Raw genomic sequence first — 26,484 nt, forward strand, 5'->3', positions numbered from 1 at the left:
GGTACCGGGATAACAGCTGGGGACCTCTTGAACACTACTGCAATTAAGCTTGACCTAAGCTTAGTGAAAAAAGCAAAAATTAACACAAATTAATGATACAAAACATCCTACCGTACATTGGATTTTCCAGACGGGGGATGTCTGTTTCATAAGGTATTTAGGATTCTTTCCTAAAAAAGAAGATACACAACAAGGGACAACAAATAGGTAGAACACAGACACATATTTCTATAATTTTTGCGCCATATGTTTCTTTATGCTAATAGGTCATTCTCCAAAACGATAGAGATATGTTTTTTTTATTTATTTTTACTCACCCAAAAATGCTTGGGAGAAAGCCTCACCTCTTCCTGGCCACTGCTCTAATTCGTGAAATAGAATAGTGGGTGATATACTCCAGATCATTTCCAAACAGATAATCAACTGGCATGGCAGGGCTCACTGCTACTCTCAACAGGCCTGAGACTCCTGCCCACTCAAATGGAACTTGGGCCACAGGGTAGTACCCCACACTGTTGTCAGCAAACACAGCTGGGTGGAATACATCAGGGATCACTTGCTCCGTGGACACCAGCTGTCTCATTACCATTTTCATGCTGGCACCCATGTCCCTTAGAGCATTCACCTCCTGCCCGTTAACCCGGACCCTCTTCCGGTACTTGGCAGTATTCCAGGGTACCTGCGTCTCTAGGACCATCTCTCTATCACCCTGGGATACTCGGGTCATGCCTGCTCACTCACCCCCCTTATCTAGAGACAACTCCTCCCCCAGCGCTACACTGGCCACCCCGGGGCTCTTACCTCCTTTTGGGGCTGGGGTCCTTTTGCAACACTGGGGATCCCCCTTGTAGTGTCCAACCTACCTGCACTCGTAATACCAGACAGCTCTGGGCTACTGACTCTTGTCCGGGTAAGTAGGTTTCTGGAATCCAAATTGGGGTGAGGAACAATGTACTCCAGGTAGGAGTTATCTACCTTCACCCGATCAAATAAAGAAAGACAAAATAACTTTATTGTCCCTGACAAAACAGAATTTGCTACACAGAGCGCCAATGAGGGCGCTCTATGCACATAGTTATCAACAGATCCGGTGTGCCTGTGGGTTAAATTTTGTGATTCAAGTATATTAGTTACAGGATAGTATAAAATAATACACAACAACACATGTAACAGCATATGAACTAGTGGACCGTCGCGTTAGATGTAATTCGGTAGTTCGCCGCGTAATGATGATGCTTCGTTTTGGTGGCGGCGAACGTTAGCATCATTGTCTACGTGTTTCTTGCTTATCGAAATGTTTTTTGCTTAATATTTGATGAGCTTTTTATAATCTGGTATTCTATAAGCACAATACAATTCTGCCCAACATTGTTAATCTGAACCGCAGACTAACAACGTTGGAACTATTGGACTGTCACGTCTGCCGTCATCCTGTAGTCCAACGTCTGCGAGAGGTGTGCCTAGTCAGTCTTTGAAGTGTTTTAAGGACTAACAAGATGGTGCCTCGGGACCTCCCATGCACCAAGGTGGAGCCCGAGGCACCGACGGAGAGGTGAGAAGGTTCAGTTTAATACAGCAGTACTGGCTTCCTTACTAAAGTGCGCGTTTTGGACGCAGGTTGCTCCCTAAGAGTTCCCGGTCGGTAACTTTATAACTTTGTCACTAATCTGTCAAGGCTGCCAATATTGTCCATCAAGAGCAGCAGGGCTGGTCTCACTATTGTTCAAGTTTTGGTCCAGTAGGTGAGGCTTACACCTCATATAGGACAGGTGAGTGGACCTGTTCTATTTCTTTCTTTCTTCTTTTTTCCTTTATGAATTGAAACGTTGAGATTAGTATATTAAGATGAAATAATGTATTCTTCCTCACTACCATACATCCCTGTGTTATAGAAGTATGAAAAAGAACATTTTCTTTTTGTCCTTTTATCTCCTAGGTGTGACAATCACTCTGCCTTTATGAAGGTAATATGACAATTATATAAAAATAATCTTTGCGCGTATTCACATATGCAGTAGCTTTTTGGTAGACAAGGTCCTGAAGAAGGCCTGGGTTACATGCCCTAAAGGGCTGAAATTAGTTGATCATTTTTTTCACAAGCAGCGACATATTTGGTTAATGTTGTATCTGCAGTTATTTTATTAGGAGTGTGAGAGGTTTTAGACTAAAAAGGTTATTCTCTCACATATACTTTTTAACTCACCACGTCACTTGCACTGCACTTCATAACTTTCCATCACACAACTAAGTAGATATCCTGCAAACATATCAGAAGATTTAACAACACATCTAAAGTCATAAAGTCATAAAGTCAAGAGATTTGTATAGCGCGCTACATACCCGGAGGGTCTCAAGGCGCTTGAAGAAGGGTGGGGAGTTACTTGTCGAATATCCATGTTTTGAGTTGCTTTCTGAATGTTAGGTGGTTCTGAGTAAGGCGAAGGTGAGTGGGAAGTGAGTTCCAAGTTTTAGCTGCTAGGTAGGAAAAGGATCTACCTACCAGGGTGGTTTTGTTGATGCGAGGTACAGTGGCAAGGGCTTGGTGGGAGGATCGTGGCTGGCGGGAGGGGGTGTAGAAGGATAGTCGTGTGTTGAGGCATTCGGGTCTGATTTCGTAGAGTGCTTTGTGTGCGTGGGTTAGGAGCCGGAAAGTGATTCTCTTATTAACGGGGAGCCAGTGGAGGTTTTTCAGGTGATCAGAGATGTGTTCTTTACGCGGGATGTCTAATATGAGCCTGGCTGAGGCGTTCTGGATGCGTTGTAGTTTTTTCTGGAGTTTTGCGGTGGTGCCGGCGTAGAGGGTGTTTCCGTAGTCCAGTCGGCTCGTGACGAGGGCGTGGGTGACTGTTATTCTAGTTTCGGTAGGGATCCAGCGAAATTTTTTTTGAGCATGCGAAGAATGTTGAAGCAAGATGAGGAGACGGCGTTGACTTGTCTGTTCATCGAGAGTGAGGAATCCAGGATGACGCCCAGGTTCCGTGCGTGGTCCGTCGGGATGGGTGCTTTTCCAAGGGCCTCTGGCCACCAAGAGTCGTCCCAGGCGGAGGGGGAGGTACCTAAGATGAGGACTTCTGTTTTGTCCGAGTTCAGTTTCAGACGGCTGTGCTTCATCCATTCGGCTACTTCTTTCATTCCTTCGTGTAGGTTGGTTTTGGCTGTGTTAGGGTCTCTGGTGAGTGATAGGATCAGTTGAGTGTCGTCGGCGTAGGAGATGATGTTGAGGTTATGTTGACGGGCGATGGTCGCGAGGGGGCTCATGTAAACGTTGAAGAGGGTGGGACTGAGAGAGGACCCTTGAGGTACGCCGCAGATGACTTCAGTAGCCTCTGACTTGAATGGTGGAAGGCAGACTCTCTGGGTTCTTCCGGTGAAGAACGAGGTGATCCATTCCAGTGCTTTTCCTTGGATTCCGACGTTTCTGAGGCGCTGTAAAAGGGTGCTATGACAGACTGTGTCGAAGGCTGCGGAGAGGTCGAGGAGGATGAGGGCAACTGTGTCTCCATTGTCCAGTAGAGTCCGAATGTCGTCTGTTGCTGCGATTAGGGCGGTTTCGGTGCTGTGCTTGGCTCGGAAGCCGAATTGTGAGGAGTCGAGGGATTTGTTGGTTTCGAGGAATGCGGCGAGTTGGTTGTTGACAGCTTTCTCGATGACTTTGGCTGGGAATGGAAGGAGTGAGATAGGGCGATAGTTTTTGAGTTCGGTGGGGTCAGCTGTGGGTTTCTTCAGGAGGGCGCTGAGTTCGGCATGTTTCCAACTTTCCGGGAAGGTTGCGGAGTTGAGGGAGCAGTTGATGACGTCTCGGAGGTGCGGTGCAATAATGGAGTCTGCTTTGTTAAAGATGTAGTGAGGGCAAGGGTCTGTGGGGGCTCCTGAGTGGATAGAGTTCATCAGACGGATGGTGTCTTTAGTAGAGATTGGCTTCCAGTCATTGAGGATGTTCAGGGGGGGAGGGGGTCCTGCAGGGGAATGGGTGGGTTGATCTCCGGGTTGGTTGTCGAAGCTGTTGTGGATGTCTGCAATTTTGTTGTAGAAGAATGAGGCTAGGGAGTCGCAGAGGGCTTGAGAGGGGGTGATGTCGTTGGAGTTGGCTGATGGGTTGGTAAATTCCTTGACGATGTTGAATAATTCCTTGCTGTTGTGGGTGTTGTTATCTAGACGGTCCTTGAAGGCTGCTTTCTTGGCATTTCGGATTAGTTGGTGGTGTATGCGGGTGGCGTTTTTGAAGGCGTCCTTGGTGCTGGTGGTTGGGTCTTTTTTCCAGGCCTTCTCGAGGGAGCGACAGAATTTCTTGGATTTCTTAAGGTCATCGTTGAACCAGGAGGCCTTCTTGCTGCCTAGTTTGATTTGTCATTTTTTCAGTGGTGCTAGGGTGTCGGCGCTGTTGGATAGCCATTGGGTGAGGTTGGTGGCTGCTTGGTCGGGGTTGGAGGATTGGGCGGGGGGCTTTTGAAGAAGCGATGAGGAGATCTGGTCGATGGTGATTTTGTTCCAGTTTCTTTGCAATGTGGGTCGGGGGTGGTTGTTGGATGTAGGCTTGTTGTAGGTGAAGTGAACGCAGCTGTGGTCAGTCCAAAGGAGAGCTGTGGTGTGGCTGAAGGAAACACGCTTGCTGGAGGTGAAGATGGGGTCGAGTGTGTGACCTGCGATGTGGGTGGGGGTAGTGACAAGTTGTCTAAGTCCGAGGTTTGCGAGGTTGTCCAAAAGGGTGGTGGTGTTGCGGTCGTTGTTCTTTTCCAGGTGAAAGTTGAGGTCTCCCAAAAGGATGTAGTCCTCGGAGGGGAGCGCGTGTGGCGTGATGAAGTCAGTGATGTCTTCACTAAATTGTGCGCGGGGTCCTGGTGGCCTGCCACATCATCCTTTATGATGCTGAAGAGGTTGAGTGGTAAGAGAATAAGGATATCCAAATGAAGACACAGGTCATGGGTGGCAGTTGATGGAAATCTGACTGATTTGCAATGGTCTTAGAGGGATGATTGGTGGCTTTATATCTTTCTCTTTAGTTTTATCTCAACGGAGTTCGTGTGACTTCCAGATTTTTTTTATTTGAAGCTACCCCCTTCCTACGCGATCTATTTTTGGGGCCTTTAAAGAACTCCTTCTTTTTATCTCCCACCTCTCTCTTTTGGGGAAAATCCTGCCCTCCTTTCGGGGATTCTCCCCCGGATCCCTTGTGGGACACTCGAGGGCTGACCCAGGTATCCGCCTCCTCTGCAAGCTCTCGAGGGTTGGTCAGCTTGCAGTCCACCAGGTGTTGGCGTAGCTCTGGAAAACGCTTATCAAGAAGGTACTCCCTTAAAAACAAATTGTAAAGCCATTTATAGTCATTCACTTCGCTGCCACGCACCCAACCCTCTAATGCCTTGAGAGCATAATCAAAGAAATCCACCCAGTTCTGAATGGGGAGCTTATGGCTGTTGCGGAATCTCAGGGGATACTTCTCTGGAGTGAGGCCAAATTTTCTAAGTAGCGCCTCCTTCATGACAGGGTAATTTGTCCGATCTCCTCTGTCTAAAGTCAAGAGTGTGTCCCTCGCCACGGGAGGCATGTACAGATATAGGCCACCACCCCAGTAACTCTCAGTAACCCCATGGGCTACCAAGGACACTTCATATGCCGCCAACCACTTATCAATGTCATCCCCTACACTAAAACTGGCCACCACCTTCTTAGGTAGGTAAAACTTAGGCTCTCGTGGAGCCTCAGAGTGTACGCTGCCACCATTGTTGTTGCCTTGCGCCCCTATCTGCAATGCTCATTGCTCCAATTCCTTCAGGTGAGTCTCATGTGCAAGCTTCCTCTCTTCCATAGCTAGACTCTTCTCTTCTCGCTCCTTCTCTATTTTAGCAATCTCTAACCTCAACTTCCGCTTCTCCCTCCTGTCCTCGTACTCCTTCACAGATGCACTCCTCACTGACACACTACTGCCTACCCTGGAACGTCTTCCTGGCAACATATTCTCACTGGTGTCTATGTGCAGTAGGTCTAGCTCTCCTGGAGTACCCGGCTCCCCCCTGTAACTCATCCACTCTCCTTCCCGGGTAGGCCAATACCCATGCCCTCAAGGCTTTTTAAGATCCTCTCTCTTGGTTCCTCACTTGACGGGCACACCCATCCCCTGACAGAACTCCCTCAGCTGCACCACTGTATAGAGTTCTAGGTTGGCCAGCTCGAACTCCATCCTGACAAGTGGGGCCCCAGACAACTTAAGGGAAAACCACTAGGACGTAGGCAACAGGTTTAACACAGGAGCCTGTACAATCAACCAGGCAGTAAAGGGCAAATTGTTAGGCTTGCGTTACAATAGGTGTCCAGTTGCGGCGCACACTGAATCACCGGAGGGTGCTGCACAATCACATGTCCTTATCCCAACGCTGAACACCAATGTTCGAACTGGGGTCACCAATTCCGACACGGTAGCTTGGCGCAAGGCAGGAAAGCACCCGAAGGCAATGTGTAAAGCAGTGGTGCAGCACACACTCACACTGAGACGCAATAGAATGACACCACTCCAGGTTGTTTTTATAAACCAAGACTCTTTATCTACTTTTAGTTCAGGCAGGCAACACTTCTTGGATACTAGGCTAATAGAGTCAACCTCTCTCAGGCATCAATTTAATACAAATAATAATTCTGATGTTCAGGGACTTCATAGGCAAGATCTCTTAAGCGAACATTAATACAGATACCATCCCCACTGCACTCCCCCAATAAGGCAACACTTTGGGGGCATGTATACTACCTCAAAACATTTCCCAGGTGGGGGGAATCATTCAAGTACCATTTCCTAGGCATAGGGAACATCAATGGAACACTTCATGGGCATCAGTATAACATCAAAACATGTCCTAGGTATGATTCATTCAGGTAACAGATCGTAGGCCTGGGTATCATAAAAGTAACGTGCACAACATTGCCTATGCAGGTGAGTAATGTAGGTACCGGGATAACAGCAACATCTTATCTCTTGTGGCATAGGTTTATTACCAGTACTCAGGCTGGCTACGGGCAGTCAGGTGTTTAATGATGGCCCAGCCCCTAGCAGTTCAAAAAAGGGGTTAAATGGGGCCTTCGCGGCCCGGTTTCAGTCTCCTGGCGTTAGGGTGGCTGAGGGGCTGCCACTCCCCTCTCCTTGAGCTTCCGGGCAGTTCCGATGTTGACAACGATCTCGCCTCCCTCCCTCCCTCCCCGGGAGTTACCTGGGGCTTCGGTCTCTCTCTCTCTGTGGGCCGCGCGGGCTCTGCAGGCCCTCAGCTGCTCCTCCGTTCACACTCCGGGCCTCCACACACACCTTGAACCAGGCCGGAGGGGTAGGGGGGCTCCCGCTCTCCTCGTAGCCCCGTGCTGAGGCGTAGACGGCTTTGGGCCTTCCCACGCCTCCCCCGGCCAAAATAAGCATCAGGGCGTGTTCTTCAGGGGTATGGCCACAGCCACCAATGGGTGCGCAACCTGTATTGGGGCATGGCCAATGACGCGGCTAGCCCCCCAGTCACGTGACAATGCTCTCTTCGCCCCCCTCCAGCCAGCACGGCCTTTCCTGACACTGCAGTGGCCACCCTTTTACTCCGGGGGCCATGGCAGCGGATCCCGATGCACAGCGGATTCCCCTCAAGCGGCGCCTGGGTTGCGGCGGTGATTTCTTGGCCCAAGGTGCATTAGGAGGCAGCGCTCCAGTTGAAGGCACCCTCAGGTTCAGGGCGCATGCAACACTTTGGGACTTCACAGTGCCTGGGCCGCGGCGGTGATTACGGCAGATAGCGCACTTCCTGACACAGCGCTAGATAGCAGGTACCTGGGCTGCGGCGGCGATCTGGGGCGTGCAACGCTATTACTCCCTCAGTGCTGGGGTTGCCAAACGAGCAGGCTCAGGGGGGGGAATCAGTGCTGGCAACAAGTAGCAGAGTCCACTCCTAAAGCGCTTAGGGCCACAGTTCCTTCAGGATAGCGTTTGGAAGTCACAGCGCGCAAGGGGGCATAGTTCCATCCATACAGCCCTAGGGGGGCACAGTTCTGGCAATATAGCGCTAGGTGGGCACAGCGCTTTACCTGTTAATCCCTCAGCAGCAGCAGCTCTGACAGGGTCCCCAGCGCTTTAGTCTCAGCGCTAGTTATTAGCAGGTCTTAGTTGCAGATTCTTGGGGGAAAGATGGGGGTTGAGTTGGCAGGCATAAAAGGCAGGATGCAGCACACTGTAGTTGGTCTCCTGGGTTTCTCCCTCACTGGGCAAGGTCAGCAGGCTGGCAGAGTCCCTCAGATATCTTGGGTACAGCAGGGCTTAAGCTCAGTCAGTCTCAGTAGTGTGGCTTCCCCCCTAGGCCCAACCGCCTATACTCCGGCAGAGGTTCCCCCAGGTCCAGTGGTGCCCCAACTAACTAAACAGGTTTCCCTCCTTTCCTCTTATACCCCTAGGTCAGGTGACCCTCCTGAATAGCGGCAAATTATAACTCCTCCCTGGGCTGTAAGGTTCCAGGAGCTTCTACATGTCTGTGTATGGGACAAAAAGGCGGGACGGCAAAGATACAGTAGCACTATGTCCCAGCCTGCTCCTAACTACTGGTGCGTGCATGTGCAATGGCCACTCTGCAGTAGCAGGAGCCTGTGGCAGCCATGTTATTAGGAGAAAGCACATGCACCTAAGCACTGTTTGGCAGTGGTAAGGCTCCCAGAGGTCAAGGTCCAACAAAAAGATGGTGGCAAAAATGAGGCGGAAAGGGAAAAAAAAAAGGGTAAGACCACCTTAGGACTGACAGCTCTAACACACAGTTATGCTACTTTTTTGCAAAGTAGGAAGTATCAGGGTTGTGGGCTGGCCTTGGTTATTTATCCCTTTCTTCCTCCTGCTCAAGTGTGCAGGTTAAACTACCATGTTTCCATCAACAGAAATGATAGCGTAAATATGGCAGGCGGTATATTAGTTTTCTGTTGGACCACCCACAATGTCATGCCTATACCCAAGTCAACAGATGAAGAGTAATGAGGTAAGGAGACAGACTGGTGATTTTCGTTCATCAAACTGCCAAACTCTATATTGGGTTTGCGAATCACCAAACCAGGAGATGTTTGAACAGTTTTCTTTTGACAGCGAAACCACATCCACAGGCTCTAAATCAGGCCTTCATGTCCCTGGTGTTGCATCAGAGGCAAGGTCAGGTTACTAACAAATAAAGTCAGTTGAAGAGAAAGTAAAAGTTACAGCCTCACTCCAGGAAACCCAATCACATTGATGAGAGATAGTCAATCAAGTTGCAGCCCACACTTAACACTCTAATTCTTCATCGTATCGTTTAGCTTTATTTAAGCCTACTCATACAAACACAGGATTCAGTCTAAAATGAGTTCTTAACAATCAGTGGGAATGAACATGTACTATATGATATGCTTCGTTCCTTTATTACGTTATCAATTGGAGAGGTTATGACCTCATATATAGAACATGGGAAGCTGCAGCACAAGTCATGGAGAAGTGTGGCTCAATGGTTAGAGCGGCAGACCCTGATGCAGAGGTCTAGCCCGGGACCAGGGTTCACTTCCCCGCCTCGGTGGGTCTTGGACTCAAAAATTCCACGGACCTAATAATTCTCGCCTCGGTGCCTATTCCAATCATGGAGTCCCACTCTGGGCAATAGCTTGCTTAATCTCCACAACGGCCCCCACAACGCTAAGGATGCCTGGCCTCCACCTTGGGGGTGCCCAGTACGGGTTATCTCACAGGGAAATCCAGGATGGGTTCCATTTGTACAAGCGCCTTGAGACCCTTGTGGGTGAGTAGTTCGCTATACAAGTATCTATTTACATTTACATGACAAAGTAATTAGTGAAAACTTCGATTCCTGTGACCAGAAGACATCTCTCATACATCATCTTTGGGGAGACGGGTGATGCTTTGCTCAAGTGGTCACCCAGGGATTAGAAAGCAGGCCACCCTTATGCCAGAAATCAGCTTATTAGGTGGCTGGGATAGTATCCTCTGTAGCATAGTAGTTATCCTTTTTCCACTTCACATGTCTCTCTGCCTGGAGCCGTGGCCTCATAGACCTTTACTTGTGGTTCAAGTCCTTGTGGCACACTTTGGAACTTCACTGATTCCTTTGTCTGCAGCATTGGATTGCTAGGGCGCTATTCACAAAGGTATAAATGTACACATGAGTAAATCTTTATGTGTATGTTTAAACATACATATTTAAATAACTTTGCTTCTTTTGTGAAGTCAACATTTGCAATTGTAAAGTCACTCAAAAGGGAAGAGGATAGAGCCTAATTTAGTGTAAAGTTACTCCTTTCAACATTTCACATGTAAACATAGATATCTGTCATCAGGATGGATATTTCCCTGTTATACATTTTAGGGGAACGATTTAAAGTTTATTAAATATAAAAAAGAATAATAATAAAAATATTTTGATTACAATATAAGTTGAAAATAATTTAACATATTTATTTTACATGTAAAACAAAAAAACATTACCGTACTTCTTAATCACTGAAATTATAACGTTTATAAGGATATATTGTGTAATAAAAATTACTAAAAAATTATAAAATGTTTTAAATTACTTGTAATTAAAGTTATATTCATTTTTACATTTCAAAAAAGTTATTAACATTTTATTATTGACCGAGACCGATTTCTGGCATTCCAGCCTTGCTTGAATCCAGAGGCAAAGTGAGCAAGGGACTCAAGTCTGAGCATACCCTGCCACACTTGGGGCGGCCAGATCTTTTGACTGGGAGTGAGTGTTTTATTGATTCAGAAGCTCTGTCCATCACCACCCCCTTTTGTACCGCTTTTGGCCGCCGTAACTGTGGCAGGGTATGCTCAGACGTGAGTCCCTTGCTCACTTTGCCACTGGATTCAAGCAAGCCGGGCTGAAGACGGCTGGATTACCAGAAACCGGTCCTCGGAAGCTTGTTTCCGGTCCAGGGAAGACATGCTTGGCAGTTCAGGCTGGACTGTTCCCATGAGGCACAGGGCCAGACTGATTTGCATATAGCCATGTCTGAACTGGGGTGACAGAGTGGGCTAAAGAACGGTGATGGATTAAACCCATATCTTTTGACTGGGTGTGAGTGTTTGATTGATTCAGATGCTCCATCCATCACCACCCCCTTTTGCACCACTTTTGGCCGCTGTAAGTTTGGCAGGGTATGCTCAGATGTGAGTCCCCTGCTCACTTTGCCACTGGATTCAAGCAAGCCGGGCTGAAGACGGCTGGAATGCCAGAAACCGGTCCTCGGAAGCTTGTTTCCAGTCCAGGGAAGACATGGCTTGGCAGTTCAGGCTGGACTGTTCCCATGGGGCACAGGGTCAGACTGATTTGCATATATCCATGCCTGAACTGGGGTGGCAGAGTGGGCTAAAGAACGGTGATAGGTTAAACCCAGATATTTTGACTGGGTGTGAGTGTTTGATTGATTCAGATGCTCCGTCCATCACCACCCCCTTTTGTACCGCTTTTGGCCACCGTAAGTGTGGCAGGGTATGCTCAGACGTGAGTCCCTTGCTCACTTTGCAACTGGATTCAAGCAAGCCGGGCTGAAGACGGCTGGATTGCCGGAAACCGGTCCTCGGAAGCTTGTTTCCGGTCCAGGGAAGACATGACTTGGCAGTTCGGGCTGGAATTTTCCCATGAGGCACAGGGTCAGACTGATTTGCATATAGCCATGTCTGAACTGGGGTGGCAGAGTGGGCTAAAGAACGGTGATGGATTAAACCCCGATCTTTTGACTGGGTGTGAGTGTTTGATTGATTCAAATCCAGCGTCCATCACCACCCCCTTTTGTACCACTTTTGGCCGCCGTAAGTGTGGCAGGGTATGCTCAGACGTGAGTGTAGGAAAGTCAAAGAAGGACGCAAAAGAAGTTGTAGTCAGAGACGGAGTTTATTAGATGCTCACGTCTTAAGAATCAGGCTAGTAATGCCAGCCCAACAGATGTATTACAACGATGACATTCTCGGTGTTTCAAAACATAACAAGAAGGTTAGAGAACACGAGCTTGTCACGAGCAGCCAGACATGCCTGAACGCTCGTGACAGCTCGAGTCAACAAGAATACATTTCCAACACACCTTCCCCCCTTAAAAGAGAAAAAAAAACAACAAAAAAAAAAAAAACCAAGATCAATTCATCACAAAATCATTAAACCTGGCAGGTAAGCGATGTGAGCGTACGGCTCTGGTGTTGTCAGAATCACGCACAGCTTGAGGGCATTCGCCATTATCACTCATGTGAGAGCACTCGCCATTATCAGTCATTCTTTCAACATCATAAAAAACACTGCTGTCCGAATCTTCCATCAATTGAAAAGGACCATTGAACAAGGAAACCCTGCTCAAGTTCCAGACAGAACCACCATCAAGCCTGACTGCATTTCTAAAGACTTCAACAACCTTCTTGGGATTTGACCAAACAGGAAAACCTTTACTCACACCCTCTTTCTTTTTAATGCGAACAAGGTCGCCCACCTTGATAGAACGACTAGACGTAGAACCAATCCTTTTGGCCATATCACGTTTCATCCTTTCCTTATATGACTGAACCCTGTGTAGGACAGCTTCAAAATCAACTTTAGAACAATTTTCGAAACCAGCTAAATTTTTTTTTAGCCACCAAGGGACTAGCTTGGTGCTGGGCTTCCGCCCTCTCAGAAGCTCAAAAGGGGTGACCAAGGTCACAGAATTGGGAGAAGTTCTATAAGCCAATAACATGGATTGCAAAGCATTCCTCCAGTTTAGATTACCTTTGATAGAAAGCTGTATGGCTTCTTTGACCACACGGTTGAAGCGTTCAACCTGACCATTCGCTTCAGGATGGAAAACTGCGATCTTCCTATGGACAATACCACATTTAGCAAAGAAAAGCTCTATCTCCTTACTCACAAACTGTGGCCCATTGTCAGTCACAATTTCCTGGGGAATCCCTTCCCTACAAAAGGTCTCATCTAAGAATTCTATGACTTGATTCGAAGTAACTTCCCTAACCATTTTGACCTCAGGCCATTTAGAAAAATAGTCTATGAGTACAATGCCGAAAGCCTCTTGCTTTGGTAAACAACTGAAAGGCCCAATGATGTCTAACCCCAATTTCCGCCAGGGCCCTAAGGGTAAATCAATGGGACATGGCTCAGGGCGTAAAGCAACTGCAGATTTATCACTGTTTGAACATTGGGTACACTTCCGCACAAAATGTTCAACGCACGAGTCAATACCTGGCCACCAAAAAGACTCCTTCAGACGCCTCCTGGTAAAAGAAATCCCCAGATGTCCTTCATGCGCAATTTCAAGTAGGGAATTCCTAAGTTGAAAAGGTGGAACAATCTTGTCGCCACGAAGAATCAAACCATTTTCGACAGCAAGTTCCTCCTGGACCTTAAAAAAACCCATCATGTTACCAGATAACTTCCTCTGTTCAGGAAAACCCTGTATGAGGTACTTCTTTACACAGCTTAACTCCAAATCTTTATCCATCTCTTCCATCCAAACATCCTCTTGTAAAGAGAAATGTTCGCTGCACACAGAATTGACATCTTTAAAATTGAAGGCAACCTCACACTCTTCTTCATGCACAACTTCTGAAGCATCAGATTCAGAAATCAGTCTGGACATGCAATCCGCATGAACATTCGCCTTTCCTTGAACATATTCGATTGAGTATTGAAAGGATTGCAACCTAGAAGCTAATCTAGCAAGGCGTGCTGACATAGTTCTTCCTCCACCCGGAGCCATGAGGTACACCAAAGGCTTGTGATCGGTTTTTATCAAAAATTTAGTCCCCCACAAAAAAGGTCTGAAATGTTCAGCACCCCAAACACATGCCAGTAACTCCCTTTCTATAACGGAGTAATTCTTTTCAGCATCACGTAAAGCCCTAGATGCATAGGCCACAACCCATTCTTTCTCACAATCTTTCTGCAAAAGAACTCCACCTAAGCCAGAGGAGCTGGCGTCTACCATGATGATGCATTTCACACCAATGACAAAAGGTTTTAAACAAGAAGCATTCACAATAAACAATTTTAGAGATTCAAAGGCTTGTGTCATTACATCAGTCCACACAAACTTTGCGTTTTTTTTCAAAAGACATCTGAACGGATCAACTTTCACTGAAAAATTTGGGATGAACTTTGCATAAAATTCAATAAGGCCTAAAAAAGCCACCAGTTGCTCTTTTGACGTAGGCACGGGAGCATCTACAATGCTCTTAACATGATTCTTTTTCGGTTTGATTCCCATTCCACTAATGGTGTGTCCAAGATATTCTACCTCCTTTTGCCTAAATTTGCACTTATCAAGACGAAGTGTAAGACCCTTCTGTGCTAAAGCAGCAATCACACACCTTAGATTATTGTCATGCTCATAGTCATCCTTCCCATGCACTAAAATGTCGTCCTGGAATGCTATGGCACCATTCAAACCTTCCAGGGTATCTCTCATTAACCTCTGGAACACAGAGGCAGCACTAGCCAGTCCAAAGGGCATACGACAAAATCTATATAACCCTTCAGGTGTGATAAAGGCAGTAATATTTTTGGACTCTTCAGCAAGCACAACCTGGTGGTAAGCACTGGCTAGGTCAACACATGAAAAAACTTGTGCACCAGCCAATGTTGACACCATCTCATGGAGGTTTGGTAAAGGGTGCGAATCAACCCAAATGGCGTTATTGACACTGCGAAGATCAATGCATAGCCTAAGTTCACCATTGGATTTAATCGAAATAACGATCGGAGAAACCCAAGGTGACGACTCAATAGGTTCAATGATCTTCTTCTCACACAAATCTTTTAGCATATCCTTAAGTTTGACTCTATAGGATAAAGGAACATTTTTTACTCTGTGTCTTACAGGAATGGAATTCTCATTCAATCTGATGACATGTTCAAAACCCTTGTACCGACCCAAGGTACCACTGAACACCGTAGGAAAAGATTGGCGTAAATCCTCAACAAGTAAGGAACTGTCCCCAGAGACACTAAATACACTCACAGGTTGCACCACATATACGGGAGGATCAGCCCTTGGATCAATTTTCATTCCCAATTGATATTGGTGTGGCCAACTCAAAAGTGACAGACCAGATCTTGACACATAAATCTTCCCTGAAATGTGGTTCCCAGAAAATTGTATATCTGCTATGAAATAGCCAATTAAGTCAATTCTGTGACCCGTATAACCACCAGGGGAAACATCAGAGTCAATTAGATTCTTATTCGGAAATTTATCTTTAAAGACGTTTAAGGAAATTAAAGTGTACCAAGCACATGAGTCTACAAAAATTTCTAAACTCACATTATCAATGGTTATAAAACAAGATGGAAATTTTTTGCAATCACCATCTTCACAAACATTGATAACGGTGTTAACTTGAAAAGTTCCTTCATCATCTGATTGAGACTCTTCACAGCATTCATGTACACAATTCATCTTCCCTGGTGTGGATTTACAATACTTGGTAAAATGACCTTTTTTATAGCACTTTGAACAAGTTTTGCCTATTGCTGGACAATTCTTATTATCTGCTAAATGTCCATCACTTCCACACCTAAAACACAATAGTTTAGTGGTTCTTTTGTCATATTTCTGATTCCTATATTTGTTATCGGTCTTAGCAGAAAACTCATTTCTCTGCGAAAAACTCTTCTTAAACTTATCCCTGTCTTTAGATACACTGAAAACATCACTCTTGTCATTACCTCTGATTTCTTTAACAAACTTTTCTGAATGTTCTATGGACTTAGCAATGTCTATGGCATTGTTGAGAGACATATCAGAGGTTGTCCAAAGACGTTCTTGCACTTTTTTGTTATTAGTTCTCATTAAAATCTGGTCCCTTAAAACTTGCTCATAAGAGATATGTTCGAAATCACATGTCACAGCCAACGATCTTAAGGCTGAGACAAAATCCTCAACAGGTTCATCAGAACGTTGTTTCCGAGAGTAAAATATAAACCTCTCCATGACCACGTTCTTCTTTTTCCCATATCTCAAACATAACTGTTGTGAAGCATATTCATACACATCTATTTCTCCAGGGTTCACTAAAACAGGTAAAGTTTTAAATTCCTTCAAAGCAATGCCGCCTAAACAATGTTTTAACAAGGACAATTTCCTTTCTGGTTCACACTCCCCTTCTTCTAATACGTCAACATAAGCCAAAAAGACAGGTTCCCAAATCTCCCAAGCCATGGGTGGCTCTCCAGGTGCTGACAAAAATGAGGGAGGTGGTACAATACCAGACATGTTACTTTAAGTATTTATACACTCTGAATGCACTTATTACTATTAACCAACTATGTATGAGCACTTAAGGAAAATAAATGCATTGTAATTCATAAATAAGTGTAAAATGCAAATAAATAGTGACCAAAATCATGCAATACAGTTAAAGGAGAAAAGAGAAAGAAAAAAAAATATATATATAAAGTTATTTTGTGTTTGCTTATAGTTATCTTTAGTTGAGTTTCAGTAGTTGTTCGATTGTAGGCTGGAAGAATCTCCAAAGTACTTTAGAAAAAGAAACGATCGATTTCTGGTTCTTGTTTGCGCGAAGGAAAACCGGCAAGGTCGCGCGATGCTTGAACGTAGGATTGCGCAATTTCGAATGGAGCGCACTGACGTCTGCAGCAAGAATTCAAAGAATGCCAGTCGAAGTGAACAAAGTAAGAAATGACGATTTTAAAAAAAATTCTTTAAACGAGTGAAGGTCGTTCAACTTCCTTCTAAAGCGCAACAATCCAATGGTCCTTCCGCTTCCCTTAAACAGCCATAATCCAACGCTGTTCTGGTAGCGCCGGAGATTTCCAAAAAAAAAAATATTCGGAATATCAATAAAAATAAATAATCCAAAAGTCTTAGGCGCAGGTGATGAAGCTCCCGCTCGTCGCCAGTGTAGGAAAGTCAAAGAAGGACGCAAAAGAAGTTGTAGTCAGAGACGGAGTTTATTAGATGCTCACGTCTTAAGAATCAGGCTAGTAATGCCAGCCCAACAGATGTATTACAACGATGACATTCTCGGTGTTTCAAAACATAACAAGAAGGTTAGAGAACACGAGCTTGTCACGAGCAGCCAGACATGCCTGAACGCTCGTGACAGCTCGAGTCAACAAGAATACATTTCCAACAGTGAGTCCCTTGCTCACACTGGATTCAAGCAAGCCGTGCTGAAGACGGCTGGAATGCCGGAAACCGGTCCTCGGAAGCTTGTTTCCGGTCCAGGGAAGACTTGCTTGGCAGTTCGGCCTCGACTGTTCCCATGAGGCACAGGGTCAGACTGATTTGCATATAGCCATATCTGAACTGGGGTGACAGAGTGGGCTAAAGAACGGTGATGGATTAAACCCAGATCTTTTGACTGGATGTGAGTGTTTGATTGATTCAGATGCTCCGTCCATCACCACCCCCTTTTGTACCACTTTTGGTCGCCGTAAGTGTGGCAGAGTATGCTCAGACGTGAGTCCCTTGCTCACTTTGCCACTGGATTCAAGCAAGCCGGGCTGAAGACGGCTGGAATGCCAGAAACTGGTCCTCTGAAGCTTGTTTCCGGTCCAGGGAAGACATGGCTAGGCAGTTTTGGCTGGACTGTTCCCATGAGGCACATGGTCAGACTGATTTGCATATAGCCATGTATGAATTGGGGTGGCAGAGTGGGCTAAAGAACGGTGATGGATTAAACCCAGATCTTTTGACTGGGTGTGAGTGTTTGATTGATTCAGATGCTCCGTCCATCACCACCCCCTTTTGTACCGCTTTTGGCCGCCGTAAGGTTGGCAGGGTATGCTCAGACGTGAGTCCTTTGCTCACTTTGCCACTGGATTCAAGCAAGCCGGGCTGAAGACGGCTGGAATGCCAGAAACCGGTCCTCGGAAGCTTGTTTCCGGTCCAGGGAAGACATGGCTTGGCAGTTCGGGCTAGACTGTTCCCATGAGGCACAGGGTCAGACTGATTTGCATACAGCCATGTCTGAACTGGGGTGGCAGAGTGGGCTAAAGAACGGTGATGGATTAAACCCAGATCTTTTGACTGGGTGTGAGTGTTTGATTGATTCAGATGCTCCGTCCATCACCACCCCCTTTTGTACCGATAGGGGGAAAAGCGGCAGACGGACTTTCTGTCCACTGCATTACCCACCGTCATTGTAATCTGGCAGTGGGTAAATCAGGTTACGATGGCATGACGGTCGCCACTGCCGTGTTACACCATTGTAATCGGCCCCTAGGACACATGCCAGCACCCTTGCACCATTGTTCAAAGTGTCTCTGTGGCAGGGAGGATTGTTTTTGTGCCAAATTCACATATTTCTCCTTGTTATGCCTCATCTTGCAAGGCGTATGGATTTGACTCTTCTGCAGGTTTACATCACTTTGTATATCTGGGGCGGCATCAAATTCCTTGGGTGTTGCACAGGAAAACCCAACGCGACGCCCATGGAACGCCTCCTGGGTGCAGAGTAAGACAACTCTGTGATCTGCGCTGCGTCACCTTACTCATGATTTATGAGGGTGGCTTTCCATGGCTTCATAAATCTTTATGAGAGCCCTGCATCACACATGTACCACTTTACGTAGACACATGAAGCAGGGCTCTCATAAATAAGTTCCCAATTGTTCTCCCACCTTAAAGGGAAGCAAAGGAGCCACAGGCTGTTGGGATGGACTCCTGCAAACTGTGGTACCGTACAAGATAATGACACTTCCAACAGCACTAATGTTGGTGGGAATCTGAACAGATGCTCTAGTTTTGCGAGTCCAAATCCCAGCATTCAGTCAATGTTAATTAGTTGTGGTACAAACATCAACTTGCAATAATGATTACTGAGTAATGGGGGATCTAAGAATTCTGTTTTGAATAATGAGTGATGGAGAAAGCCTGACAATACATGAAGGGTTGAGTGAACAAATCTGAACATGAAATGGTGATGATTCTTGGCAAACTGGGGGCATTCTTGAGAGTGTTGTTCACCTCTTTCTTATGCTTGCACATGCATCATGGTAGTAATTCTTAATATTTTGTGGGCATTCTTGGCACTTTGGTGCTGTATCCTGTTATAACTTTTGAGCTAACATAATATTAGTAATTTGTAGTATTTTAATAATAAAATGCTGAGAGAGTCTATCCGTATACTCACGAATCCATCCATCAATTTATGGTCACCATTTTCATCCTCCATCATCCATGCAGTCACTTCTTCGAGAATTCATCGATGAATTAATTCATGCACTCCCTCACCAGGCTCTCAGTGAGATTCTCATCCATTGACACATTCTTACATTCCCATCATCCATTCATTCAACCACGCTACCATGCTCAGAGAGTCTGAATCAAGACAATTACTTTCTTTTCAGGTTAATATTGAGAGTTTAATCACAAAAGCTAAGTTTATGGAGAAAATATAATTGGTGGGAAAAATACAATCCTACATTGTCTAAGCCGCTGCACAGTCAGAAAGAACTTTCAATAGTTAACACTGTTACAGAGAAGAAGCAGAAAGGAAGTCTAGCAAAAAATAATCATTTAAAATGATAGAATTGGAATTTGCACATTTCAAGAAAACAAGCTATGGGGTCTTTCAAGAAACATGCTGGATATATTGTTGAATACTTATTCAATAACGTAATTTCTTTGACAAAGAAAACTATAGAATTGTATTCTTGACATGAGGGCAGAAGTGTACCGCATGCTTGATTTAAACTCAGAGACCAACTTGTTTAACTGTTGTTGTTTGCTCCGAATCTAGGATGGCTGTTACTTTGGAGTCCATATTTGTGTCACCGGTGCATTGTTGCACAAGTCATCAGAACAACAGGTGAACTTGTAGCCGTAATCCATCAAGAGTTCGACAGGGGGTTTGTGGCCATTACAATCTGCCATCGTTGTGCATCTTTTATATTCCACTGTAAAAAACAACAATCTAATTAGTTCATTATATTTGCATTTGTTTCAGCAAGGAAAGGACATGAATTGGGAATGAAATATGGTATTTCCTCCTCTTCTCCTTCCTCCTCCCATTGTGCCCATTCTCCAGTGCTGCTCACACTTCCTACAGCGGTTTTCTCTTTCTATCCCTGCAATAGGGATTTACCCATAAATTCCCAGGCTATTCCCCAGCACTACCTATTCTTTTGTTGTGCCCTTGTCAGTTCCTGAGGGCTGTGGGGCTTTGCAAGGGGGTAATGAGGGGTTGATTAGGATGGTGGAAGGACCGCCATAGCCAGCCGTGCGGCGGCGGGCCTCCCGTCCGCCGACTGCCAGTTTCCCCCTCCGCATTAGGATAGCCAGGGGAATCGTCTCTTGACCGTGGCGGACTAAAAAACTGTCCGCCACTTGTCCGCCATAAGCAATCATTCAGATTGCCTGGCGGATGGTCCAGGGACCATAAAATGGTGGTGGTGCCTAGTAGGCACCGTCCACCAAATTATGATGGTGGTAATTCCAGGCCTTTCCATGGCGGCATAGAGGCATGTGGTGATTACTTAGGGGGTCCCATTACGGGCCCCCATGTGTTGGGGGAAGTGAGGGTACACTTTAGGGGTAACCATGGTACCCCCCTTCATTTAACAACACTACTTGGCAGGCGCCGTGTGGTGCCTGCCAAGTAGTGCAGTGAAATGCACAACATGGTTTTTCGCTTCGCGACGGGGGCTGCTGTGTGGATAATCCGCTGTAATGTTAAAAACCAAAATGCGACCGCCATGGTGTTGCTTGCATCCTGATTTGGTATGTGAGACCACAGCATATATTGCGGGCGGTCCCAATTTACCACAGGATGACAGACGGACTCCAGTCCATCCACCATCCTAATGAGCCCCTGAGTCCCCTATATCGAAGACATTGTTTAGTGGTAAGAAAGTTCTATTTTATTTTGTTAAACTTTGCTCCTAATGTTTGTTAATTGTTGGTTTAAATCTCCCCTCGGTGGCAGTACACCGGCTCAGGGTGCAAGAGTCCTCTTCGCTCCCCTGTTGTGGCTCTGAGGGGATGGTGGGCTACGAGCGCTTCTCTTACTTATGTCAAATACTGCATTCGTTCTTTTAGGAATTGAACAGTTTGTTTAATTATAGTGGCGCTTCATTCTAGATAGTTTCTTGATGGCCAAGGGTGCCACGTAGTAGAACCTACTTCTCGGTAGTGTCTGCATATGTGGTCCCTATGGCTGATGTAGCTTCCTTTCTACTCTGATAGAGTTCTAATATGCTCCTCTTGAAAAGAAATATAAAGACGCAAAGGGAGGGGTCGAGTAAAGACAGTTCAAATACAAACAAGTTTTTTATTGGCTACATACGCAACCATAAAAGTACATCAAAAAATCTAAAGTTAAAAAATAAAAGAAATAACTACGATCTGAACCATTGAGCATCTATATTGCAAGAACACAGGTGATATATAGCACAAAAAAGTAACAGTGCATCAAAACTATAGAGAGCTAAACAGGGTGAGTTATCCTACAAGATCACGTTCTAAGGTGACATAACATTAAATCAATACAGTCACACCTTTAAACCATTACCATATACAGAATATATTATATATATAGAGAAAGTGGCATCATGGCAGCTAAAACAATATAGATGACCTTTTGGCAAGTAAAAACTGAGAACGTGAAACCTTGGCTTTGTGTGCTGGGCGGAATATAAGCATTAGAGTAAACCCTGCCCCTTGGGAACTCACTTTAAGAGAAACCTTAGGTGTCTGGATGTTTGCTTGTCATTTAATATTGATCAGGTACTTGGTGGGCCTTTCAGTTATGGACCCAGGTGGGTATTTAAGTGGACCATCTCACCGGTGCCTACTTGCGGCTTTAATGGGGAAGCGTCTCAGGAAGTCACACTGTTCTCCTCCTGTCACTGAGAGATACCTACATTGAGTCAAGAACAGGGGACAAGGATCCAGGGATTCCTCTGTGTCTGATAAGGATCTGCAGAAGATTGCAAGGTGCCTTTTTGAGACATATAATCGCCACTGTAAGAAGAATTATTTGCCTCTGGATTCTCCTGTCTCCAGGCAGATCCTGCTTCTATCTCTGTCCTCCTGCTCCTCCTGGGCTTCTCCAGAGTATGATGAAGAAGTGGCAGGTGTTCTGGTTGATCAGTCTGATCCTAGACCGAAATGTATTTTAATAGAGAAGCTGAAGTTGGTGGTCTCCCACCTCTCTCACAATCTTCAGCTGCCTGTGGAGCAGGATTAGTGAAGCACAAGTGGGGAGCAGTTTCATCAGTTCCATTAACCCTCTTCTCCCAGGGTGCCTGTGATTTTTACTTTTTAAAATATCTTGAAGAGAGAATGGAAGGACCCTGCCAGACTCTCAGTTCCTATATTCATAGGGGAAACTTGATCCTTTGGCAAAATGAGAGACTGTTCTGCCTCAATGATGGGTGGTGGACCTCCGTCTAGCGTATTTATTGGGTAAACCATCCCTTCTCACTGAGAATTTTGTCCTTTCAAGCCCTGCAGATTCAAAGGCTGAGGGCGCCGTCAAGAGATTTCATACAGGTGTTAATCTTGCTTTAAGTGTGGTGATCTGTTGGCTATATGTCTCTCAATCCTTAGGCAAGGACTTTTAGTTTCTCTCTCTCTCATGCTGCATTCACGCTGGTAAAGATGTCTCAAAACTATTGGGAAAAATGGAGAACCAGGCCCATTTCTTGTTGGATGTTATGCTTGATAACTGTTAAAATAATAAATGTCAATGACCAGGACAACAGTGTAAGTAGGTCCGTTTATTAACCATCCACTTTCCTCACTGGAGAGTGTCCGAACATTCCATTGCAAGCTTCAGGGCAGAGCATACCAACTGGGTCATAGGGGAAGGGGTGGATGGGACATACCATTTGGGAGATTAAATTACAACACATCTCCTTTCCATAGGGTGACACAGAGCAAGGAACAGGACCCCACCATGGTGGGATAGGACTGTACCATGGCACCATAAAAGGAAAAAAAATGAACACAGAACATTACTCATGCACATTTACAATTTTGTCAAAGCTTCACCATTGGCCATTCTCAAGTTGAACCACATTCTTAAGCACTTTAGCAATTTTACAAGGCATGTAATATTTACTTTGGGTAGCTCCTACTTTGATGTTCTTTCTGACTTGTACCCTATCACCTACCTCCCACTTGGAATCCTTCACCCTGTGCTTAGTGCCATACCACCGCTTTTAACTGTCTTGGTGGAGTTGGACTTTCTCTGCCCTTGCCTCCTGGTCCACTACCCTGAGCTCACCCCCACTCAGCCAACTAGGATTCAACTTGGTGCAGGGTTCTCGCCCACGTAGTGCTACAAAGGGTGAAATGCCTGTGACCTTATTAGGTGAGGTGTGATACGCCCACAGACACCTTCTAAGGGGCTCTTCTATATCATGCCCGTTGGTTGCTGCCAAGTGGATATGTTCCTTTATGACTCTGTTTCCTCGCTCAACTAGACCATTGGCTTTAGGGAAATATAAGGCTGTGGTCTCATGTTTGATGTCCAAACCCTTGAGAAATGCACGCATCTCTTCCGAGCAAAAATGCACTCCGTTATCTGTTACTAAAGTCACTGGAATGCCCTCTTCAACAAATACTCTGTTCAAGAACTCAACCCCTGTCCTTGTGGTGACAGAGTGGACAAACTTCTGCTTGATCCAATGGGTTGTGTAATCGATTAACACCAGCATGAATCTTCTTCTCTCTCCCAGTTCTTGCATAGGCCCGATAATGTCCATGGCCAGCTTGCTCCATGGTTTGGTTGGCACTTCCACTGGAGATATTGGTGCTTTCTGTACTGCTTTAGACTTGTCGCTTTTAGCGCATGCCCCACAATCCTTAACGGCTTGTTCAGTCATGGCATCCATCCTGGGGAACCAGAAACTGGATCTGACTCTGGCTTTAGTAAGGCTGCGCCCTAGGTGACCTTCATGTGCCAAGTGGATGACCTTCTTCCTGAGTCCTTTGGGAGGAATCACTCTATGATTACGATAGATTCTGCCTTTTATGAAACTTAGTTCATTTCTCAATTCCCAATACTCTTCTATGCTAGCTTCGAGTACACTCTTCTTGCTTGGCCATCCTTTTTCTATGTACTCCTTCAGCACGTTTATTTCCTTGTCATCTTTTGTCTCTTTTTCCCCACTCCTCTTCCGTGATAGCCAGTGTTTCCATCATTAGAATAGGACTGTCGAGGGCTTCTTCTTTTTCCTCCACCTCCGGTAATGGTGACCTTGACAGGAAATCCGCGATTTTATTCTCCTTTCCTGGCACATACTCCACTTTGAAGTTATAGTGCTCCAGCCCTAAGATCCACCTGCTGATGCGAGGTGTACAATTCTCTAATCCCTTCACGGAAAAGATGAAGGTGAGGGGTTTATGATCGGTCCGGATAGAGAACTTTAAGCCCCACAAGAAAAACATGAAATGTCTAACTGCCCAGAAAAAGGCCAGGGCCTCCCTTTCAATGACGGAATAGTTCCGTTCTGGGTTTGTGAGACTCCGGGATGCAAACGCAATGATTTTCTCCTCTTTACCATCCTTTTGTATGAGTGTTGCAACCAGGCCCTTGTTAGAAGCATCTGTGGCTAGGATGGTTTTCCTTGATGCATCAAATGTTCCTAATGCTGGGGAGGTTATCAATTCCTCTTTCAGTGATTTAACCACAGCATCATGCTCTTTTTTCCATTGGAAATCCTTGTTTTTCTTCATTAATTCCCTCATGGGCTCACACCTGGCCGCAAAATTGTCCACGTACTTTGACATATACTCTAAAAGGCCTAAGAAGGACCTTAGTTCTTCTTTGTTCTTGGGGCTAGGTGCTTCCTTCACAGCTTGGATTAAACTGCCCTTCGGTCTGAAACCATCTTCTGTGATCTTGTGGCCTAAATACTCAACTTCCTTCACTTTTTTTTAACATTTTTCCTTCATCACAGTCATGCCGGCCTCCATAAGTCTGCTGAACACCTGTCTCACGATCCCATCATGTTCTTCCTCGGTTTGGCCATAAACCAGGATGTCGTCCTGGAAACACATGGTGTTCTCTACTCCTTCCAGTATCTTCTGCATCGCTTTCTGGAAGATGGCTGCTGCAGACGCCAGGCCAAAAGGCATCCGTTTGAACATGTATGCTCCTAATGGGGTGATGAATGCCGTGAGGGGCCTCAATTCTGGATGGAGTTCAATTTGGTGATATGCCATGGACAGATCAATCGCACTGAAGTATTTAGCTGGACCCATGGTGCTCAGCATCTTGTTAATTATGGGCAAGGGATGTCTTTCCACCCATATATTGTCGTTGAGGCTGCTCAAGTCCACACAAAGACGAATACCTTACCCACTGGCTTTGGCTGCGATAACAATCGGAGCCAACCACTCAGTGCAGGTTACAGGTTCAATTATATCCAACTCGCAAAGTTTGCGCAATTACTCTTCTAGGGGTATCTTCAACTTGAGGGGCACAGGGCGTAGTTTATGTACAACTGGTCTAGCGTTATATTTCAACTTGATTCTGTGTTGGAACATGTGTAGACAACCAAGCTCGTCCCTGAATAGTTGCCCAAATTCATCACAAATGTTTTCACCTCCCTGGGACCTGTCAGTGAGCAAAACCTGTTCAGTACTATTAGGATCTAGGATGACACCCAGCTCTTTTTGGTGAACCCATCCCAGTAAGTTGGATCCTGATTCCACTACATACACTGGACCAAAAGTTTCCCTGTCCTTAAAGCGTAGATGAACATTTTTCATGCCCCCTAATGGTATTTTACCCTTGTTATACCCTGTGGGAGAAATGTCAGGCATTTTCAACTGTTTTACATTACAATTTTTCATGGACACAAAATCATCTTGGTTCAGTAAGGTGTAAGGCGAGCATGAATCTGCATACATTTCTACACATTTGCCATTGAGGAAGACATCACATTTTCGGTAAATCGCATTTACAGTACCATCTATGTCTTTTACCTGCAAAATTATTTTCTCGCTTCTTGGTTCTATGCTCTTTACTTCCCTGGCTGCACTCTTTTCCATACTCCTACCATCATTTCTTGTGTGTTGTTCACCATCTCTACATACTCTCGCGAAATGCCCTCTCCTATTACATCTTTTACACATGACAAACTTGGCAGGGCACTGATAAAAGGTTGCAAAATGGTTATTGGTCCCGCACCTGTAGCACTTAGGACCCTTCTCCTTTGGTTCTCCTTTCACACTGTAATTTTCTTTAGACCTAATCTTACATACTTCATTACAATCCTCTTCATCTTTTACAGAAGCCACTTCCTCCCATTGGTTTTCATCTCCTTAATGCATCTAACTGTGTGTTCTACAGATTTGGCTATTTCAATGGCTTCTCTTAACCCTGGGTTTTTTGCTAGCAACTTCTCCTGGATGCGTGGGTTATTGGTACACTGTGACGGCGGGACCAGGAATTGGAAGCAAGCGTGTTTTTGTAGCAGTGGTATTTATTCTAGACAGTAAGTCATCGGTACATTTCTTTCGTAAGAATGTCTTTCTGGGGGACCT

At 45.5% G+C, this 26,484-nt stretch overlaps 1 long non-coding RNA gene across 1 annotated transcript in view; it reads right to left on the reverse strand.

Moving 5' to 3' along the window:
* Window positions 1–19,340: 19,340 nt before the first annotated feature.
* The window catches only part of LOC147741911 (uncharacterized), a 62,750-nt gene continuing 55,606 nt past the window's right edge, over window positions 19,341–26,484 (reverse strand). The window contains exon 4 of the long non-coding RNA XR_015299440.1: window positions 19,341–19,883. This is a non-coding gene — a long non-coding RNA (uncharacterized LOC147741911). The remainder of the gene's footprint in view (window positions 19,884–26,484) is intronic.

This window comes from Lissotriton vulgaris, chromosome 1_1 (genome assembly GCF_964263255.1).
Source record: "Lissotriton vulgaris chromosome 1_1, aLisVul1.2, whole genome shotgun sequence".
Classification (NCBI taxonomy): Eukaryota; Metazoa; Chordata; class Amphibia; order Caudata; family Salamandridae; genus Lissotriton; species Lissotriton vulgaris.